This window comes from Marmota flaviventris, chromosome 10 (assembly GCF_047511675.1).
Source record: "Marmota flaviventris isolate mMarFla1 chromosome 10, mMarFla1.hap1, whole genome shotgun sequence".
NCBI classification, from domain to species: domain Eukaryota; kingdom Metazoa; phylum Chordata; class Mammalia; order Rodentia; family Sciuridae; genus Marmota; species Marmota flaviventris.
In genome coordinates, this window is record NC_092507.1 from 17149127 (window position 1) to 17165217 (window position 16091).

General features: G+C 44.8%; 1 non-coding gene across 1 annotated transcript; it reads right to left on the bottom strand.

The window, feature by feature from the left end:
• Window positions 1-2978: 2978 nt before the first annotated feature.
• LOC114094586 (small nucleolar RNA U13) lies at window positions 2979-3084 on the bottom strand. Its single transcript, XR_003583091.1, has one exon. It is a non-coding gene; the product is annotated as a small nucleolar RNA U13 (small nucleolar RNA).
• Between the last annotated feature and the right edge of the window lie 13007 nt (window positions 3085-16091).

Below are 16091 nucleotides of genomic sequence, written 5' to 3' on the forward strand. Positions count from 1 at the left end.
TGGCGGACACAACATCTTTGTTAGTATGTGGTGCTGAGGATCAAACCTGGGCCGCACACATGCCAGGCGAGTGCGCTACCACTTGAGCCACATCCCCAGCCCCCTTCTTTGTCTCTTCTGATTATTTTTTGCTTGATGTCTTTGTTGGATATGAGAGAGTAGCTACTTCTGCTTGTTTTTGAGCTCCGTTTACATGGAATATTGTTTCCTTCCTTTTACTTTCAAACTGTGGCCATCTTTGCCTGTAAGATGAGTCTCTTGCAAACAACATATAGTTGGATCTTGTTTTTAATCTATTCTGCCAGTCTATGTTTCTAACTGGAGATTTGAGACCATTTATATTGTGTTATTATACATATAGATATAATAATTCCTGCCATTTTGATTTCTTTCTTTTTTTTAAAGAGAGAGAGAGAGAGAGAGAGAGAGAGAGAGAGAGAATTTTTTTTAATATTTATTTTTTAGTTTTCAGCAGACACAACATCTTTGTTTGTATGTGGTGCTGAGGATTGAACCCGGGCCGCACACATGCCAGGCGAGTGTGCTACCGCTTGAACCACATCCCCAGCCCTTGATTTATTTCTAATATCTAATTTGGTCCAATTTCTTATTTGCTTAGCTAGTCTTCAAATGAGATTTTTCCATTCGTGAACTCTATTTTTTTTAATACCTTTATTTTATTTCTTTATTTTTATGTGGTGCTGAGGATTGAACCCAGTGCCTCGCATGTGCTAGGTGAGCTCTTTACTGCTGAGCCACAACTCAGTCCCAACTCTGTTTTTTTTTTTTTTAATTGATTCTATGTTTAGTATTTCCTTATTCATTTTTAAATGTTTTTTAGTTGTTGATAGACATTTATTTTATTTATGTATTTTTATGTGGTGCTGAGGATCAAACCCAGTGCCTCACACATGCTAGGCAAGTGCTCTACCACTGAGCCACAACCTTAGCCCTCCTTATGTATTTTTTATAGTGCCAGCTTAATGGCCATGAATTCATTTAGTTTCTCCTTATTGAGAAAGATTTTATTTCTTCTTTGATTTTGAAAGATAGCTTGGCTGGATAAAGCAATTTTGATTGATAGCTATTCTCCAAGATCCTCCCTGGATTTTAGAGTTTGTGCTGAGAAAGCATTAGTAATTTTTATTGGCTTGCCTATAAATGTGACCTAATGTTTTTCCTCTTGAGGCTTTTAAAATTATATCCTTGTTAGGCATTTTAATTATAATGTATTTTTCTTTCTTTCTTTTTTTCTTTCTTTCTTGTCTATTTGAAGTTCTGACTGCCTCCCATATCTGGATGTCCATCTCATTCCTGAGGTTTGGCAATTTTTCTGTTATTATTTCCCTAAAGAGGTTATTCATGCCATTAGCATGCATGTCACAACCTTCTTGGATTCCAATGATTCTTAAATTTGGTCTCTTAATTTTGTCCCAGAGTTCTTATCTTTTCTGATCATGGTTACTTCTTTTCTTTTCTTTATTACTGTCTGAATGTTTAGATCTGGCCACTCTGTCCTCTATATGGTCTACTCTGTTAAGAGATTTTCAACTGATTTTTTTTTAATGGTACAAAGGATTGAACCCAGGGGCTTTTTTATATTTTATTTAGATACAGGGTTCCACTGAATTACTTGGGACATTGATATGTTGCTGAGGCTGGCTTTGAACTCATAATCCTCCTGCCTCAACCTCCTGAGTCACTGGGATTACAAGTGTGCACCATCATGCCCAGCTCAACTGAATTTTTTATTTGATTTATTGTGCCTTTCATGTCCAAGATTTCTGTTGGGCTCCCTTTTAATCTCTACCTCCTTATTAAATTTTTTATTCATTTCTTGTACTGACTTCCTTGATTCATTGTTTTTCTGTGTTCTCTTGGAATTCATTGATCATTTTTATAATCATTCTTTTTAGCTCTTTATCTGGTATTTCATCCACTTCAATATTTTTGGAGGCCGTTGCTGGTGAATAATGAACCTTAGGAGGTGTTATGTTACCTTGCTTGTTCATATTTCTTGTGTTCCTGTGTTGGGATGGATTTCTCCTTTTTTTTTTTTTAAGTGCCTCTTTCTTCCTTCTGCATCAGTTGGGGTTTTATTTTTTTATACATGTTTTTTCTTGTCAATGGACCTTTATTTTAATTATTTATATGTGGTGCTGAGAATCGAACCCAGTGCCTCACACATGCTAGGCAAGTGCTCTACCACTGAGCCACAACCCCAACCCCTGGATTTCTCTTTCACTTTTATATGTGGGCCTTTTTAGAACACAGTTTTCTCTTGGTGAAGTGTTCTGGGAGGTGGATGTGGTGGTCCATGCTTGGAATCCCAGCAGCTTGGGAGGCTGAGGCAGGAGGATTGCAGATTCAAAGCCTGAGCAACTTAGCAGCGCTGTGTCAAAATGAAAAATAAAAAAGAGCTGGGATGTGACTCAGTGGTTAAGCGCCCCCAGGTTCAATTCCTGATAATGCCCCCCCCCCCAAAAAAAAAGAAGAAGTGTTCTGGGGTATCAGGTTGTTGTAAATTTTTCAATATATTTCCAAGTGGGTTTTGTAACATGGATTTTCTGCTAATTATAATTGACAATTAGTGTTCTTTGATATATATTATTTCAGAGCTTGAGGATTCCACTTTCTCTATAGGTCTCATAAGAGTGGGGTCCTTGGCCAGGTGCAGTGGCCCATGCCTGTAATCCCAGCAGCTTGGGAGGCTGAGGCAGGAGGATTGCGAATTCAAAGCCAGCCTTAGCAAAAGTGAGGCACTAAGCAACTCAGTGAGACCCTGTCTCTAAATAAAATACAGAATAGGGCTGGGGATATGGCTCAGTGTTCGAGTGTCTCTGAGTTTAATCCCCAGTACCTGCCCCCTTAAAAAAGGGTCCTTCTTGTAGATCAGGCAACTCTGTCACATACATTGGGGTATGTGGGGTCCACTGTCTATAGATTGCTCTTCTAGGCTTAACAACTCTATTTTTTCACATCAGACAGGTAACGTGCTGATGTTATAACAAGGTTTAAAGAGAGGGACACAACTCACACAACAGTGTAACCACCTAATCATCACGTTTATACACCAAAAAAGACCACAACTCTGTCTATTCTAGAGGGGTACAGAGTGATCTAGATTGTGACTTCTAGTAGGTGCAGTGTCTTTGTGGTAGGTCTCTCTGTTTGGGCTGTAGTGACCCCCTAGCTGTTCCTACTTCATCATTTGGGGGTTTTCATCTCTCCTCTTTATTGTTGAGCATGGTTAGTGTGTGTGTGTGGAGCAAGGTGCACTGTCTCTTAGCTCAGTCGTGGGCCTAACTCAGCAGCACAGTCTCTAACCTGTCGCCCCATAGTGCCCCCAGTAGGTTCCCAGGACATCACAGAGAAGGGGAATAAACAAGAGCAACAGTAGCAGCAAACAATATACAGCATTAAAATGAATACCTGGTGCCGACCATGATGTCCACAGCACTCCTTACCCCAGAATCAGGAATGGCAGGGTCAGCAATTAACACCAGCAGCAACAACAAACAGCAGTGAACTAGATCCAGCATTCAAGCAAATAGCAGGGTCACCTGTGCCACCTGCAGCCCTGATAACCTCAGCAATATGCATGCGACGGGGCAGGAATTACACAGGCCCAACGGTTCTGAGAGATGTGCAGAGTATAGTTCATTAAGAGAAAAGAGAACGTGATAGGAAGGTAAAAGAAAGCTTAGAACGTTCAAAATGTGAACAGAGAGAAAGAGAAGAAAGGCAGGAAGCGATAGCTGTAAAGAAGAAGGGGAAAAAACAAAAGAAAGAGAAAACAAGAGAATTTGGCTATTAGAGGGAGAAGAAGGAAGACAATGAGCAATGAGAGGAACAAAATAGACAAAAATATCTAACGCTCAAAGACAAAGCATAATGACAAATGGATATAAAAAAGACAAAAATAGAAAAAAGGAAAATATGCATGTGTGTGTTTGGATCCACAAACCAATCAGCACAGTAAGAGCAGCCAAACCCAAAGGAGGGGCGGGGCTCAGCGGTGGAGCGCCTGCCTAGCACGCGAGAGGCCCTGGGTTCCATCCTCAGCACCACATTAAAATAAATAAAATAAAGATATTGTGTCCATCAACAACTAAAAAAAAGAAAAAAGAAAAAGAAAAGAACTTCTTAATGAAAAATGAAAGCACTGTCTCCACGGAGGTGGTTGAGACAAGGCTGGATGCTGACCGCCTCTCTTCCCATTTCTTCCTGGCTTATGTGCACTTCAGAGAGAGCAAGGACCTTCCTCTGTCTGTGCTGCTCACTGAGCTGACAGCTGAAGTGACCTAAAACCTAGGCTAGTTGAAACAGCTCTCAGCCTCTCTTCTCACCTGGATGAGGTGGGACAGACAGATGGGAGTACTGTCTTTGGAGTTTTGTTCTGACAGACGAGATCAAGGCTCTCCCAGCCAGGGGCTGACACAGAGTTCTAAAAGGAAAGTTTCAGCAGCTGGAGTTTCCCTCTGACCGACCCCTGGAACTTCTTCAGGTGGTACCTGCTCTGGAGAGGTTAGACCAACACACTCCCCAGGGGCCTGCAGATGCTGATCTCTGCTGCAGCCTTCGGAGCCTTGGATGTGTAGGAGAGGGTAGCAAACCCTCCACAGCTCTCTCACCCTCCACCACCCACAAATAGAGCATTTTCAGGTGCAGAACCGAGTGTGATCATACCTGCCTGTTCCTTCTCCTGACCCTCTTCAGCTGGCCGCATGAGCCACCAGGCCCCAAGGGAAAGCCAGTTGCACTCCCCTCCATATCTCTGAGCTGAATCCCTCCAGTACCTTCTTCTCTGTGCCTGTTCCAATTATGTTCTGGCGCACAGCAGGCATTTGCCAGGACATTTGCTATGATCTCTCAGGCTCCTGCCTCCTCAAGAGGGCTCCCGCCTCCCCTCTCTGCTTACCAGCTCACCGTGCAGCCTCTGCTTCAGCTGGGGACTGCTTTTCAGTTCTGCAGGGTTTTCTGGTGGATTTCCCAGGACATAAAATAATAACAAAAATGACAACAATTATTAACCTATTACATACAATCCTCTCAAAGTTAATTCCCATGTTTCACTTTGTTTCCTTGTTTTTTTTCTTTTCTTCTTGCATCTGCCAATGTACATAAAAACACTCTCTGCTAGACCATGAGCTCCATGATGATCTGGATTCATTTAACAATTGGTTTCCTACCTAAGGATCCCACAAAGAACTGAAAAGTACCCAAGAGCCAAATGCAGCTACTCTTCAGGGCCTGGTGGTCTTTGTTTGCATATCCTGAGTTTAAGCCATTAGAATCTCAACTCTTAAATTCCCTTGAGAGAGAATTGGGTAGTCCCAGGCTGGACCGGGTGCTCACAAGCTCCCATGTTGCTCAATTACAGGTTCGTGACTCCTAGGCTTCATCTTGGAGCCTGAGTGTTGGGCACTGTGCCACCTGCACAGCTGGAAGGCCGGAGCAGTAGCCCTGAGTGCCCACTAGGGTCCGCTAGGCTTCCAGGGACCTGTGGGGCTCATGCTCATGCCCAGAGCACAAGCATATCTCTAGAACTACTCTCAGGCATGCAAGGGCAATTTCCAGAGAGGAAGGAGTGGACAGATTTGATATTATAAAAGTTGATAGTTATCATCAGATTCCCAAAGAGTCTGTGAACTCATAAAAGATTAGAACCTTCTAAACAGATCTTTGGTGATCACATAAAAAGATCCATGTATCAGCATGTATGAGAATCCATCTGCACTACTGGGCACCACCATATTTACTAAGAAGTGGGCTTGGAGTGAGGTTGGTGTCCCAGGATATGAAATAATAATGGAAATGATAAAATTTGTCAAAGATTTACTTTAAACAGATACTCTTCTAAGTCCATGACATGTGAATAATTGTTAGTTTTTCATTGCTATGACCACAACACCTGACAAGAACAACTTAGAGGAGGAAAAGTTTATTTTGGCTCATGGTTTCAGAGGTTCAGTCCCCAGTGGGGTGATCCATAGCTGGAGGCCCACGATGAGGCTGAAGAATATCATGGCAGAAGGGCTTGGAGGAGGAGTGCTGCTCCACTGTTCATGATGGCCAGGAAGCAGAGAAAACAGAGAGGGGACTGCAGGAAAGATGAACCCTTCTCAGACATGCCCCAGTGGCCCACCTTCTCCAGGCACGCCCCACCTTCCTACGTTACCACCCAGTTAGTCCATTCAGAGTTGGATGGACTGATTAGGTTATAGCTCTCATAATCCGATTGTTCCACCTCTGAACATTCTGCAGCAACATCCTGTGTTGGAGATTGAACCCAGGCATGCTCTACCACTGAGCTACATACCCGGTCTTTTTTCTTTTGAGACAAGGTCTCCCTAAATTTGCCAGGCTGGCCTTGAACTTGTGATCCTCCTGAGAGCCTCCAGAGTACCTGAGATTACAAGGCATGTGCCACCACACCTGGCTTATTATCTCCATTTTACTGATAAGGTACCTAAGACTGCGAGCAGTAAAGAACTTGCCCAAGGTCAACAGCAAGCAAGTAATTGTTCAGGGTCTGTGCTTCTAGCTCCCTTGGTCTAATTAAAATAAACCCAAGGCAAGATAGAATGTGGAGAGGTCCAAGTTTGTCTTCCTCATTAGAAGGACAAGGAGGGCCAAGGTCTTCCAACTTCTGTTTCTGCAAGAACCAGGAAAAGTCCTCCAACACCTCTGACCAAAGCCCACCCAGGAAGTTGAAGTGGAGGCTACAGGGGGTTATCTAAAGTCTTTTCTTTTTTTGTTTTCCAGTGCTGCTGGTGGAACCTAGGGCTTAGTGCTTGCTAGAAAAGTGCTTCTTCTATTGAGTTACATCCCCCATCCCTGAAGTCTTTTCTTGAGACTGGTGAGATAGATTTTGAATCTCTTTGTGTTTCTTACTAACTTGGGCAAGTCTCAGTTTCTCCATATAGACAAGGGAAATAACAATGCCTGTCAAGGGTTAAAGGAGAGCATGTTCATAAAACACCAACAAGTCAGGTGCTGTGGCCCACACTTGTGATCCCAGATACTCAGCGGGCTGAGGCAGGAGGATTGCAAGTTCAAGGCCAGGCTTGGCAATTTAGTGAGATCCTGTCTCAAAATAAAAGGAATTAAAAGGGCTAGGGATGTAGCTCAGTAGTACAGCACTGCTAAGTTCAATCCCCAATTCCACTAAAACACACACACACACACACACACACACACACACACCGTAAGCACTCAGAAGATGTTGACTTTTTTTTTTTTTTTTTTTAATGGTACTGGGGACTGAACCCAGGAGAGGGCTTTACCACTGAGCCACATCCCCAGCCCTTTTTTGTATTTTATTTAGAGACAGGGTCTCACTGGGTTGCTTAGGGCCTGCTAAATTGCTGAGGTTGGTTTTGAGCTTTCTGGAACCTCTGGGATTACAGGCATGCGTCACCCACCCATCTTGACTGTAGTTTTTGTCTGTCTCCCATGTGAGGAGTTGAAGAGAAGAAAATTCAATACAGTTTTCTGGAGACCTGGTTCTGTAGGTCAGAAGTTTGAGATGGGTCTTACTGGGCTAAAATCAACGTGAGGGTAGGGCTGTGCTCCTCTGGGGGCTTTGCCTTTTTCAACTTCTAGAGGCTGCCCGCATTCCTTGGCTCATGACCCCTTCCTCCCTCTTCCAAGTCTGGTACTGAGATATGCATACACATTCAGGTAACCAGGATAGTTTCCCTATGTCAAGGTCAGCCAATTAGCATGCTTAAATCCAATTATGATCTTAATTTTCTCTCACCGTGGAGCATAATATATTCATAGGTTCTGGGGACTGGGACACAGGCATCTTTGGGGAGGGGCATTTTGTGGTAAATAAAAAAGCTCTGTTTTGGGGCAGTGATGTGCAGGGACTTGAGTCGTGAGCATCCTGTGCCCGGCAACCCACACGGCCCCTTACTGCCTGCAGAACGAGAGTCCGTCCTCTCACCCTGACAGGCAAGTCCTTTCATGAACTGGCCTCTGTCCCTGTTTTATAAACAGGTCCTTTCTGGCCTCCTTACCTCTGCTCTACCTGGCAGGTATTTTAATGATCTTTTTGATCTTTAAAGTCCTGCCAGGGTCACAGAGCTAGAGAGAGGGTGCTGGTCCTCTCAGACTGCTGGGGAGGATTCTTGCCACAGAGAAAATAAAGAGACCAGGCTCCACTTCAGGGCCTGGGAGTGCAGCTCTCAGTGGGCGTTTGGGAGGGATTGCTGCAGGGGACACGTTGCTAGCAAGAAGATTCCTTGTGATTTTGGACACCACCTGCAGGCTCTCCTGAGAGCCCATTCCTGGAGGATGTCACATGCACACACACACCATGCGCCCTATGCTCCTCTAGAAGCCGGGTGTCTTCTCACAATTTATTTTTGAGGTGACACCATCTCACTCTTACAGGCAAAGCACATTTTTTTCCCCTTAAGCTTCCATCATTGTACACACACAGGAAATGTCTAAGATCAGAGCGGAGCCCCCATGATGCCAATGAGGAGTCTGGGGTTTAAATGACCAGACTGAGCCTGGTTCCCTGGATTAGGGGGAGAGAGATGAGGAGTCCTGTTTACCTGTCTTTGCCCGAGCCCGGTTCCCCACCTCCCTGCTGTGTGACAAGTAAGTTTACCTCCATGACGATAATAATACCGATTCTATAAGGTCTGGGGAAGGATTAAATAGAATAAAATCTAGTCCTTACTGAGGTCTCCACGGAGAATGGCTCTTTTCCCTATTTCTGCATTTGACAGAGTAGCCAGCAGAGGGCAGTGGTGCCCACTTTGGGAAAAATAACCGCAGGAGCCGGGCCACAGTTGGCCAGGCCCACATCCCACAGTGGTGGGTGGTCTCTTGGATTGAGGAACCACACTTTCCAGGAAGGGTAGTGCTGCCTTGTTTGGGTCAACACAGGCACCAGCCAACTCGGGGCATCTTGCTGGTCACTCTCCCCTGTGGTTGCTGAGGACTGGTGCAAGCCTAGGAACCAGGGAATTGGATTCACTGGATGCAGAGGCTGTATATTTAACTGCGAAGTCACCAAACTCTTCCCAGAATTGCTCCTGCTGCCCGCTGTGCAGCCCTCTCCTCTTTACCCTTTGGCAAAACTCTCCTTCAGGTCCTGTCCCCAATGTGACCACCCAGAGTCTGCTCTTCCATGGGGGAGTCCTTCTGGACTGCTGTGCACCCCATTCCTCCCTCGTGGTGACATTTATAACACTTCATTCATTGCCATATTTATAAGAGGTTTGACGAGAGGTCAAGAGTGGAGAGTCTTGCCTGGTGTGGTGGCACATGCATGTAATCCCAGTGACTTGGGAGGCTGAGGCAGGAGGATCACAAGTTCAAGGTCAGCTTTGGTGATTTAGTGAGACCCTGTCTTAAAATTGAAAAAAAAAAAAAAAAAAAAAAGGCTGGGGATGCAGCTTCCTGGTAGAGCATACCTGGATTCAATCCCCAGTACCACCAAAAAAAAAAAAATAAATAAAAAGTGTAGGAAGAGTTGGGGATCCTCAACCTGGGTTCCTTTACTTACTGAGGGATCTTTTGTACATTCTGTAACCTCTCTGTTTCTTCATAGTAAACAGAGCCATAAGCAATACCCATAAAAACCCACTTCAAAAATTTTCCTGGAGCCTGGTACGGTGGTGTACACCTGTAATCCCAGCAGCTCAGGAGGCTGAGGCAGGAGGATTGCAAGTTCAAAGCCAGCCTCAGCAACAGTGAGGTGCTTAGCAACTCAGTGAGACCCTGTCTCTAAATAAAATACAAAAGAGGTCTGGGATACAGCTCAGTGGTTGAGTGCCCCTGAGTTCAATCCCCGGTACCCCTTCCTCCAAAATTCCTAGAAACAAAATGTTTTCCTGAAAACTAGGGCATGCAAGACCTCAGTTTGCTGAATGAAAGTCTATCAAAACCTACTGGGCTGTGGGCTGGGGACATAGCTCAGTTGGGAAAGTGCTTGCCTCACATGCATGAGGCCCTGGGTTCAATCCCAGCACCACACCCCCAAAAATTTACCAGGCCGCAAGCTCCTCAGGAGCTTACATTATGCACATGTCGTCTGATGCAGTGCTTCTCAAAGTGGTGTCCTCAACCATTATTACCTTGTAGTTCATTGGGAAATGCTTATTTTCAGGTCCCACCCCTGATCTCCTGAATCAGAAGCTCTGATGAGGGGCTGAGGGTGTGTAGCTCAGTGGCGGAAAGCTTGTCTAGCACTTGAGAGACACTGGGTTCCATCCCCAGCACTGCACACAAATCAAGACAAAAGCATCTGGGGCCAGAGCTCAGAAATCTGTACTTTAACATGCCTTCCAGGTGATTCTCTAGTACACAGAGGCTCAAAGCTGTTTGTGTAGGTGTACGTGCAAATCTGTCAACTCTGGGGTTTACATCAGAATAGGCTATAAACTCACCAGAAGATGCAAAAATATAGTCAGTTCTCAAAAAATGTTTGTGGAACAAATAAATGAAGACTCTCAGTTTTTCTATGGTTCTTAGAAAAGTATCTTATGTTTTCTAAATTTCAGCTTTATTCTCTCTCCCAGGATTGACGGAAGGCTCAACAGGCAAACTAAATATCTGAATATACATAACAAAAAAATAATGTCCCACTGTTGAGTCCTGTTAGAAACTCTCCTGTAGGACTCCAGAAAGGCCTGCTCTTTTATCCCTGATGTCACCCAGAATTTCAGTTCCCTCAAGGGTTCTGCTAGAGACCTGCACAGACCTGCCAGGCCTTGGCCAGCCACAGGAGCAGGAAGCAAACTCTTCCATCAGGTACACACCCTTGTCAAGGGAGGAGTGGTAGTTATGACCCTACCCTGACACGGGATAGACATTCAATAAAAGTCTGATAAATAAATGACCCTTGTTCAAGAAAGCAAAGTAATTTCATAGATTTTGGGTAGACAGACATGTTGTCTTGTGTGTGTGTGTGGGGGGGGAGTCCTGGGGATTGAATCCAGAAGCCCTCTACCACTGAGTCACAACCCCCTGTCCTTTGTATTTTTATTCTGAGACAGGGTCTTGCTAAATTTCCTAGGTTGACTTCCAACTTGCCATCCTCCTGACTTCCGCCTGGGATTACAGGTGTGCCCCAACATTCCAGGCTCCTTCTTATCTATTTTTGTCGGGGGAGGGGGTTGGCAGTTGAGCCCAAGGCCTCCTGTATGCTGAGCACAGGCTCCACCCCCAGGCCCCAAACGTTGTCCTTCTATCTCACACTCAGCACATGGAAAAGCTGAGAGTTTTGCAGCCAATGTGCTTGCTGGTAATGTCCTTGCCTTCCCAGGTCAATCTGATTTGGCTGTGATTTTTTTTTCTTCTTTTGCAAGGTTATATTTATTTATTTATCATATTTTTTTTTAGTTGTAGATGGACACAATACCTTTATTTTATTTATTTATTTTTATGTGGTGCTGAGGATCCAACCTAGTGTCTCACAGGTGCAAGGCAAGCGCTCTACCTCTGAGCCACAAACCTACTCCCTGCAAGGTTATATTTAATTGGTTAATTGTTATTTCTGATTTGTGCCTCTATGTTTAAAAGAATTAAACTGCTATTTTCTTTTTTTGCCTTGTCCTTGACTGGCTGTATGCCTTGTGCACCTACTTAAAGTGTACAATTCAATGGTTTTCAAAATATTCACTGAGTCGTGAAACCATCACCCCATCAATTTTAGAACAGGCTCATCGTCCCCTGTAAGACCTGTGCCTCTAGCAGTTGAAGTTTCCTTAGGCCAGGCACAGTTGAAGTTTCCCCACAGACTTCAGCAACCACGAATCTACTTTGTTTCTCCAGATTTGCTTACTCAGTCCATATAACTGAGACCATGTAATTTGCATGGAGCTTCTTTTGCTTAGCACATGTCATCTCTATTTTAGCATGTGTCAGAACTTCATGTCTTTTCATTGCTGAGTAATATTCCACTGGATAGACACATTTTATTTACCCATTCACCAGTTGATAGACGTTTGAGCCATTTCAATTTTGGACTCTTGTGAATGATGCTGCTATGAATATTTAGGTACTCATTCTCACGTAGACGTAAGTTTCCAGTTTTCTCAGGTATATACGTAGGGGTGGAATTAGGGGGTCACATGGTGCTTCTGTTTAAACTTTTGAGGAATGAACAAACTTTCTTTTCCTGAATGTCTGCAATTTTAGTCTCACTAGCATTTTAAAATATTTGTTTTTTAGTTTTAGGTGGACACAACATCTTTATTTTTCATTTATGTGGTGCTGAGGATTGAACCCAGTGCCTCGTGCATGCAGAGTGAGCGCTCTACCACTGAGCCACAACCCCAGCCTCTCACTAGCAGTTTTTGAGGCTTCCAGTATCTCCACATCCATGCCAGGGCTTGTTATTTACTGTTTTCTCATTACTAGTGGGTGTGAGGTGGTATCTTTACTTCTGATTTATGTTTCCCTGATGGCTAATGATATTAGAAATTCTTTTACTCACTTATTGTCCATTTTTATATCTTCTTTGGAAAAATGTCTATTCTAATCCTTTGTTTTTTGGTACTGAGGATTGAACACAGGAGTGCTGCTCTACCATGGAGCTATATCCCCAGTCCCTTTTATTTTTGATCTGAGGCTGGCCTCAAACTCGCAGTCCTTCTGCCTCAGTTTCAGGAGCCATTGGGATGATGGACGTGTGCCACTGTTCCCAGCCACTGGTTCTAATTTTTTGAAAAATAGATTCCTTAGGCCAGGCACAGTGGCCCACGCTTGTAACCTCAGTGACTTAGGAGGCTGAGGCAGGAGGATCACGAGTTCAAAGCCAGTCTCAGCAACTTAGCAAAGCCCAGAGCAACTCAGCGAGACTCTGTCTCTAATACAATATAAAAAAGGGCTGAGGATGTGACTCAGTGGTTGAGTGTCCCTGGATTCAAACCCTGGTGAAAGAAGAAAGAAAGAAAGGGAGAAAGAGAGAAAGAGAGAGAGAGAGAAAGAGAGAGGGAGAGAAAGAAAGAAAGAGAAAGAGAGAGAGAGAGGGAGAGGGAGGGAGGGAGGGAGGGGAAGGAAGGAAGGAAGGAAGGAAGGAAGGAAGGAAGGAAGGAAGGAAGGAAGGAAGGAAGGAAGGAAGGAAGGAAGGAAGGAAGATTCTTTAGGATTCTCTCTATGAAAGATCTTGTTATCTGCATTTATTTCTTACTATCAACCTGGATGCCTCCTCCTAGCTCCCATTTTCTTGCCTAATTGTCCTAGCTAGAATTTTCAGTACAAGTTGAATAGAAATGAAAGGAGCGGACATCCTCGTCTGGCTTCTGATCTTAGAAGGAAACACCACTGACCAGGTGTGGTGGCACATGCCTGTAATCCCAGCTGCTGGGGAGGATGGCAAGCTCAAGGTTTGTATCTATCAAGGTGACATGACTTTGTCCTTTATTCTCCTGATATGTTGCATTAATTGAACTTTGGATATTAAACCAAACTTGCATTCCTGGGACAAATTTCATGAGGTATAATTCTTATTTATGTTTTTGCATTTGGTTTCCTAGTATTTTGTTGAGGATTTTTGCATATCTATTCTTTCTAAAATATATATGTGTGTGTGTATATATATAATATTATATATATATATATATATATATATATATATATATATATATATATATATTTATTGGTTGTAGTTGAACACAATGCTTTTATTTTGTTTATTTTTATGTGGTGCTGAGGATCGAACCCAGTACCTCACACATGCTAGGCGAGTGCTCTACCACTGAGCCACTACCCCAACCCTGCATACTTATTCTTAGGAGCTCTCATGCATACTTAGTTTGCCTACCCTGAACATTTCACATAAATTTCATTATATAATGTGATTTGTGTGACTGACTTCTTTCACTTAGTCTGATATTTTGGGGGCCATATTGTAGTCTATATCAGTTCTTCATTCCTTTTTTTGACTGAATAGTGTTCCACTTTATGGACCTAATAATTTTGTCTGTTCCCAGCTGATGGATATTTTGGTCTTTCCAGTTTGGGTCTATTTTGAATAATGTTGCCGTTAACACTATGTGCAATCTTGTTTTTATTTCTCTTAGGTAGACCCCCTAGAATTATTAAATCCTGTGATTATTTTGTGCATCTTTTCATTTTTTTTCCCTTCTTTTTGCAGTGCTGGGGTACCTCCCACATGCTAGGCAAGAACTCCACTGCTAAGCCAGTTTCCAACCCCAGCCCTTATCTGTGGGTGTGTGTGTGGGGGGAGGGGGTGTAACCAGGAATTGAACCCAAGGATACTTTACCACTGAGCTACATCCCCAGCCTTTGAGACAGGGTCTCAAATAAATCACCAGGCTGGCCTCAAACTTGCAATTCTCCTGCCTTATTTTCCCAAGTCACTGGGATTCCAGGTGGGCACCACTGTGCCCAGCCTATCTTCTTGAGGAGCAGTCAAACTGTTTCCCAAGTGGCTGGCACCGTCTCATATCCCCACCAATGACATATCAGGGTTACCTGGTTCAGATTCTCTTTATCTACACAGTTGTTGTGGGTGTTAAATGAGATGATGTTGTGTGAAGGACCGCGCTGGGCCCAGACATAACTCAAAGGCTTAATTGCTACACAGCCCCTGTCCTGTGAGTGCCCCAACCTCAGGCCCTGCTGTACTGGCCTGGACGGGCTCACCCTCAAGCCTTCTGTGCGACTGACTTCTTAATGTCAAATTCCAGACCCTCCTCCTTAGTCAGCTAGTCTTTGTGGTCTGACAGAACCCCCAGACTTGGTCCCCTTGACCCCAATGACCTCCGGGTCTGTGTCAACCTTTTTGGCTCAGCCGGCTTTCTGGGTCATTCTTTTTGGCTCTTAGCTGTCAGTGTCCCTCCTCAGGGGCAGCAGGCAGTGTCCTGTGATATCTGCCCTTGTCTGCCGAGACAGGACAGAAAGTATTGATTGCTCTGCCAGGAACTGGGGTCCCCTCTAAGACGTTGCTTAGGCCAGGTGCAGTGGCGCAGGCCTGTAATCCCAGCGGCTTGGGAGACTGAGACCAGAGGATCGCGTATTCAAAGCCAGCCTCAGCAATGGCGAGGCGCTTAGCAACTCAGTGAGACCCTGTCTCTAAATAAAATACAAATAGGGCTGTGGATGTGGCTCAGTGGTCAAGTGCCCCTGAGTTCAATCCCCAGTACCAAAAAAAAAAAAAAAAAAAAGACATTGCTCAGTTACTTTCTCCAGGAGGCCTTCCCTAATGTCCCCTCCCCACTGTCTCGTCATTAGTAATCACGCTTCTGTCTTGAAGCCTGCTGAGGGGGGCTGGTCTCACCTCCATCTCCCCACTGCCTAGCACGTAACAGACCATAACCCATAAATAACCAGGCTGTATATGAAGCACTAATGAGGACATGTTAATGATGAGACCCGAAAGGCTCCTGAACCTGTCCTTGGGGATAAGCAGGCACCTGCTTGGTGGAAATGGAGCACAGGGCATCCCGGGTACAGTGAAGAGCGTGTGTACAGGCCCACAAGAGGGGACATGGATATTGAGGGCCGTGTGGCTGTGCATGGTGGGAAGGAACGGCCAAGGGAGGTGGAGTGGTAGGGTGGGTGGACTGTGAGGTCAAGGACGGAGCGAAGGTCTTCCTGAGGGAACAGAGGAGCATTAAGTAGAGGGGCCTGCTGAGGACACTTTGGAAAGCTCTCTGGGTAGAGGAGGGCATATGCCCTCAAACTTCAGCTACCCTAACACCATCCGGAGGGCTCATCAGGACTCAGAATTCTGGTCCTGCCCCTAAGTTGTCTCCAGGCCTGGGGACTCCACTCAGAACCACTGGTGCAGAGGACAATATGGAAGAGAGCATCAAACCAAAGAGAAGATTAGGGAAACCATTGGCATAGCCCAGGGGAGGGTGACGGAGGCAGGGCGGTCACATTTCAGGTCTGGGTGCTGCTAACCTCTTGATGTCTTGATGCTGAGATTTCAGGTATGGAGATAAGCCAGGGTGGGGTGGGGGGAGGCTGCCTCTGGGGAGAAATCAGCCGGGTAAACACATGCTCCTGGCACAGTACCCCACCCCCACCTGCAGGGGACCAGACCCACAGTTGATAATGAGTGTAACTCAGAAAGCAGGACAAGGACAAGCATC